A 6,000-nucleotide genomic window follows, 5' to 3' on the forward strand; every position below is an offset into this window, starting at 1 on the left:
CGTATTTCTTGTCTGTAGAAGAACTGTTAATGACTCTATGTCATAGCAAACTGCAGACAGTTTTCAACATATCAAAGGCCTGTTGAAGGTTTTCTGTCTTTACCAGACCCGTGGATGACTCTGTCCGTAGAATTTTTGTATCTCTCACACTCTGTCATAGAATACCTGTATACAGTTTTCTATATATTTAAGGCCTTCTGTAGAAGAACTGTTCATAGAAGTTCTGTATCTACATAGGGCCTGTTTGGTTTTGGTATTTCCCCCACCACAAAGCGGAGTGTAATTAAAATTACTATTCCGCTTACAACACCTCGAAAAATTCTTCGGAGACCCAATTAAATACAAATATTCTCGATCCGAGTAAAATTCAATGTCGATTTTCTCATGGCCTTCTTTTGAAATTACGATAGAGCTTTGACAATTTAAAATATATACTTGGACTTTTTCACATATATTTTTACTAATCCTTGGATACTTTTGCTATTGAATTTTAGATATTTTTTTTTCGAATGAGGAAAATACCTGTGGTGTAGAATTTTCAATCTGGTTAGACGTTTTGAGGGGTTTCTGAGTCATCCGAGCTGATTAAATGTATTTTGAGGCTTCTAGCCTTATTTTCCTGTCTATATTTCCATTAATTAAGATTTTAGGTTCTCGATTCTCCTGCGAGTCCATTGTATGATAAAGAGGGGTCGGATCTATAGTAGGTATTTTCAAGGTTCTGGCCTTCCTATTTTTGTTTCGATTAGTTAATATTTTAGGTTCTCAGTGGAAAAAACATTCTGTCGAAACATTTTCAATGTGAATTCATGCTTTGATATAGTCCGCAAAAAAGGGTGAAAGGGTAAAAATGCTCAATATAAGCCCATGTTCGGATTGGTTTTTGGTATTTTGAAGGTCATATACTTCAAACGATGTACTGTAATAAGACCGAAATTTGTAATTCGAAGAATTAAATTACAGGCATAGAACATCCAAGGGGGTCCATGTTTTGGCATAGCCCCATATATACGGTTTCGGGAATAGAATAGGAATTTTGAAGGTCCTAACCTAATTCTCCAACCTATGTATCGGTTTGACAGTTTTAGGTTCTCTGAGAATAAGAAAACCTCCATGCAATAACATTTTTATCATATCCCTGGACCAGCACAATTATGGTTATCTGAGGGCCTATATATCTCCTGACAGCAATTTTTCAATGTCTGCAATATTTCGATCCCCATATAAGGGTCCACATACTAGTTTCTATGTATTTTTATGGTCATAAACTTATTTTTTCAACCTAAAGTAGGTCCAATTTTTTACATAGCACTATATTGGGGTCCCGACTGATTTTAGGTATTTTGAAGATTCTTACGGTCTGACAGAAATTTGCATGTTCTAACATAGCTACCCATATAAGCATCCGTAGGTTAAGGTCATATTCTCATTCTCACATAAAGAACCCGTCTCATGTTAGAAGCTTGTACATAACTGTACATAGCCTCCGATATAAGATCCGCAAAAATTTTTAGTTATTTAGAAGGTCCGACATAACTATATTATGCAAAGAGTTACCCATAATTTGCATTTTTAGGCCTCCTGAATTTAAAATTGTCGGCAAAGTGATCTATTTATCTCTGAGAATTTGTCCATTTCAGGTGTTTAAAAGTTTCTAGCCTCCAATTCAATCGATTTTCCATATTATAGACAACCTTCTATATGAGTTCATATAAGGAACCGCATTGATTTTTAGTTATTTTAAAATCCCGCCCCTAGCCTTACATTTCAGGTTCTCCTTGGGTCTCATTTCTCAACATTTTGATTCCACTGATCGAAATATATACAGCCTTTATTATGAGCTGTATGACAAATCCTACAATATAAGGATCCGCAACGATTTTTAATTATTTGAACCTGAACCTATATTTAAAATTGACTCAAAAGACGTCTATTTATCACTGAGAACCTATCCATTTCAGGTGTTTAAAAGTTTCTAACCGGTTCCCAATCTGATTGGTGGATTTATCCCACTCCAGTTTTCAATATGAGCTGAATGGCATACCATCCAGTAAATGGATTTGGACCAAATTTTTGTTATTTTGAAGACCTGCCCTAACATTATTTTACAAAGAAGTTGTTGTAGTTTGGAATTTCAAATTTTCAAACCTATTTGAAGATAATTGATCAATGTAAAATTATCATAATGTGCCGAATGTCATAAAATGATTTCGATCCAGGATTTCCAAAGATGTAGCTGTAATTTTAAATTTTCAGATCTCTATGTAAATTTTGTCATTAAGACCTAGACCCAGAATTATATGCAAGCAGATCTATTTGACTGTGATGTCAGGTGTTTTGTTTTCAGGTATTTTAAAGACCCTAGCCGCATATCTCAAACTAAAATTCACTTCAATCGAACCATCCTCCAACCCATTACAACAGGTGTCAAAATAAAAAATAAAAAAAAAAATAACAACACCTAATAAATTGTTTAAACGTCAACAAAAAATTGTTTATCACTGTCACTCACTACTGAATAGTAGTGAGTGAGTGAACTTTACATTCTATTTATTTTTATTTATTATTTTCAGTTTTTTTGTCATTCCAACACTTTTTTTTTTGCGAAAACACTTAACATTTTTGAAATAAATTTTCTAATCCTTACAAAATACAAGTTAATCCTATTCGGGATCAAATAGAGATCAACATTTATTAGATTAAGATTTGTTTGGTTTTACAAGATAACAAAAAATGCAACAACAACAAAACAAAACAAATTATGAACAAAAACAACAACAAGAAGAGTTTTTTTTTTGCCAAATCAACAACAATAAATGTCTGTTTACAGAAGAAGCCAGCCAGCAGCAGCCACAAAGAACTGCCAGCAGCTATAATATAGCTTATCAGATAATCACTGAAAATTTTTGCCTGAATTGCTGCATGGCTGGCTGGGTAGGTTAGGTGGTTGTCTGTCTGTGCGTTTGTGGTTCGAAATGCAAAAATGAAAGCGAAAGCCAGCCGAACACTACTGCAATTCTAACTAGAAATTATATTGTTGTTGCTGCAAATGCAATAATTAGATGCAAATGCAAATATTTAAAGGTGTTGCAGCGATCAACTGGGTAGCTAATAAATGGTTGAATGGCTGGCTTAGTTGGTTGGCTGCTTGAATGCTACTAAATAAATATTTACTCGAACATTTATGGTTTAATATATCCCTGTCACTGCTTCTGTTGTGCGTGCGTACGCGCAATATTGCAGTTCGATATCGGTGAATATTTGAATGAATGCATCCGCACAAGAAGAGATAGTTCATATCTGTGAGCGTTCTGATTGTGTTAATGACTATCATAAATAGTTCTGGTTCTGTTGCTCTTCTTTTTTAGATTTTTTTTTTATTGAATTTTTCCATTGTTAGTTTAACCAAGCGAGTGTGTGTATTTGCCAATTTTTTTTATTTTATTTTATTACTTATTTATTTAAGATGTTTATCTCAGTGGTTTCGGTGTTCGAATGTGTGGTGAAGAGCAGAAGGACAAGCGAACGGTCGGTAAAATAAACGAAGAACCACAAAAAACGGCAATACTGACACCGGCACTATTTATGAGTTGCCCGGCAAAACAAAAACGACTGTTGGTATACTTTTTTTATCATTGTGTGCTAAATTTTCTTGTTATTATTGTATTTTGCTGCTATTAAATTTATGATTGCTGTCAAGGTTTTTGCTTTCTTTATTGATTATGGTTTGAAATAATGGTTTGAATATTTATAACACACAAAAAAGAGAGCGAAGGAGATATGTGTAGTAAAGAAATAAATATTTATATTTAGTGACATAGAGGAGGGGGTATACCTTGTAATTGTGGATCATCAAACGAAGATTATTTGAAAAAAAAAATTAAATTAAAAAAATTAATAATTTATTGACCAAATATTTTTAACTTGTAATTTTGGGTCACTGAACAAAGATTATTAAAAAAACTCCTCGATTTCTTTACCAGGCTAATATTTTTTGAGGAATTATTTTTTATTAAATTCTAGTGCTTTTGAATTAAAAAAAATACTTTAAATTTTAAATATGTATTCATTTTCTGACATAGATCCAATAGAATAGGTTCAATTTACAACAAATTCTGTTTATTATAGAAAATCGGCCCTTTTGTGTGGATACAAGGATCTACACAACATGTTTTGAAAGAGGATATCTATTTATCTGAAATGCTCACATAAGGACACTTTATTTGGAAAATAAGTCTAGGGTCTTAAAATGATTCTGTTTTTTTATTATTATCTTAAGTCTATAGATACAAAATCCTTACAGACTAAATTAATAAGGATTTTCAGATAGATCGAATTCCATTAAAGTAAATGATCATTATTAGAGTAGTTTGTAATAATCAACTGGAAGTGGTTCGTAATCGCGAGTTGGTCTAATAGGAACATTGAAACAAACTCTTTGTAAAATGAATTCCGAAACAATATTTTAAAGAAATTTCACATTAAGCATCAGACTTAATCTATATTCGTATGGTGATTTTGAAACCCCTATGCTTATATTCCTATTAAAATGCAGGTCCATAGTCCGTGATGTTGCACTAAAATAAACTTTGTTTGGAAAATAAGCCTAGTAGGGTCTTCAAGGGGTTGTAGATATTTTGAATACCCCTATTCTTTGAGGATCAAGAACTCCTACGACTAATGTCATCGGATGTTCGTATTTTAAAGGCCCTACACTAATTTTTAAGCGATATTGCTCATATTTGACACATTCGATTTTCAAAGGATTTTTTTTCCAATATTTTTCAATAAATCCGCCCATATAATTTTAATTTGACATTTCGGTGTTTCGAAAGGTAAGGAACCCCCAAACAGAGAAATGTTAATGTGGGTGCCAATAGAAGGGTTCGAAATGAGTGTATATATTGTAGAACCTAGAATTATTTTTAATTCCAAGAACCTTCTCCATCTATTTCTAAAGGCTAACAAACCAAATAGAATTTAGTCTGAAAAGTTGGTTTCTCAAAACACGTTTTCTAATAGACGAATCCCATTTATTTTTATATGCAGCACCTTAGTTGTCCCAAGAATTTTCTTTAGATGAAAATATTTTTTTTATCCACCTTTCTTTAGACTTTTCATAATTTTACGCCTGTATATTTTTTTTAGATGGAAATATTTTTTTGACCACACATATAATTCTTCAGAATTTTTTTTCAAATCCAATTTTTATTACCTTAAGAAAATATTTTTGATCTAGGTTTTGGAATGGAAGCGAAAGTCTGGAGAAGAACCTACGTACCCACCATTAAGCGACGCATTTCGCCGTTGGTTAAGCAGATCATCAAGCATATTGGCCTATGTGGCTTTACAAAGGCCGTATGTTGATAACTTGTATTTATTTCACCCTGATGCGAATTTGCATATGCGAATTAAATTCAAATTTGTCAAGGTCAAACATTTTTCTTCCTTCTAGAAACAGTCCTTTTCAAAGCAGATTTTTGATCAAATGATCACTGCCCTTACAAGGCAATTAAAATAAAATTATAAATCCACATTTGAAAATTTGTCTGTAAATGTGATCACTTCAGTGGGGATGATGGGGATTATGGTCAACCGATCCTTAAAATTAATTTTTTTTTATTTATTTATTATTATTATTTTTTTTTTTTTGTTATATATCTTCTCATAACATTATTATTGGAAATAACTTCAACATTATTCAATATTTAAATCCAGATTTTTAATTATCTTACCAAAATTTCTTGGTTTTTTCGGTCGCTGCTTTCATTTACACATGTAGAATAGAAATTTTCTTAAGGTGATAACTTGGTGATAATCATTACAAGACCTTTACAACACCACCAGCACTACCACCACATACAAAATTGTCAGTAAATGGTCTAATTACTATTAATAGCGAAGAGCAATAAAAAAACCTAAAGTACAAGAACACCAACGAAACCAACCAAGATATGAACCGAAATGTAAATATTTTTTCTTATTTCGTTTCATTGCTTT

This window comes from Musca vetustissima, unplaced genomic scaffold, assembly GCF_032173495.1.
Source record: "Musca vetustissima isolate MV318-11 ecotype Yass unplaced genomic scaffold, APGP_CSIRO_Mvet_v1 utg41383, whole genome shotgun sequence".
Taxonomy (NCBI): domain Eukaryota; kingdom Metazoa; phylum Arthropoda; class Insecta; order Diptera; family Muscidae; genus Musca; species Musca vetustissima.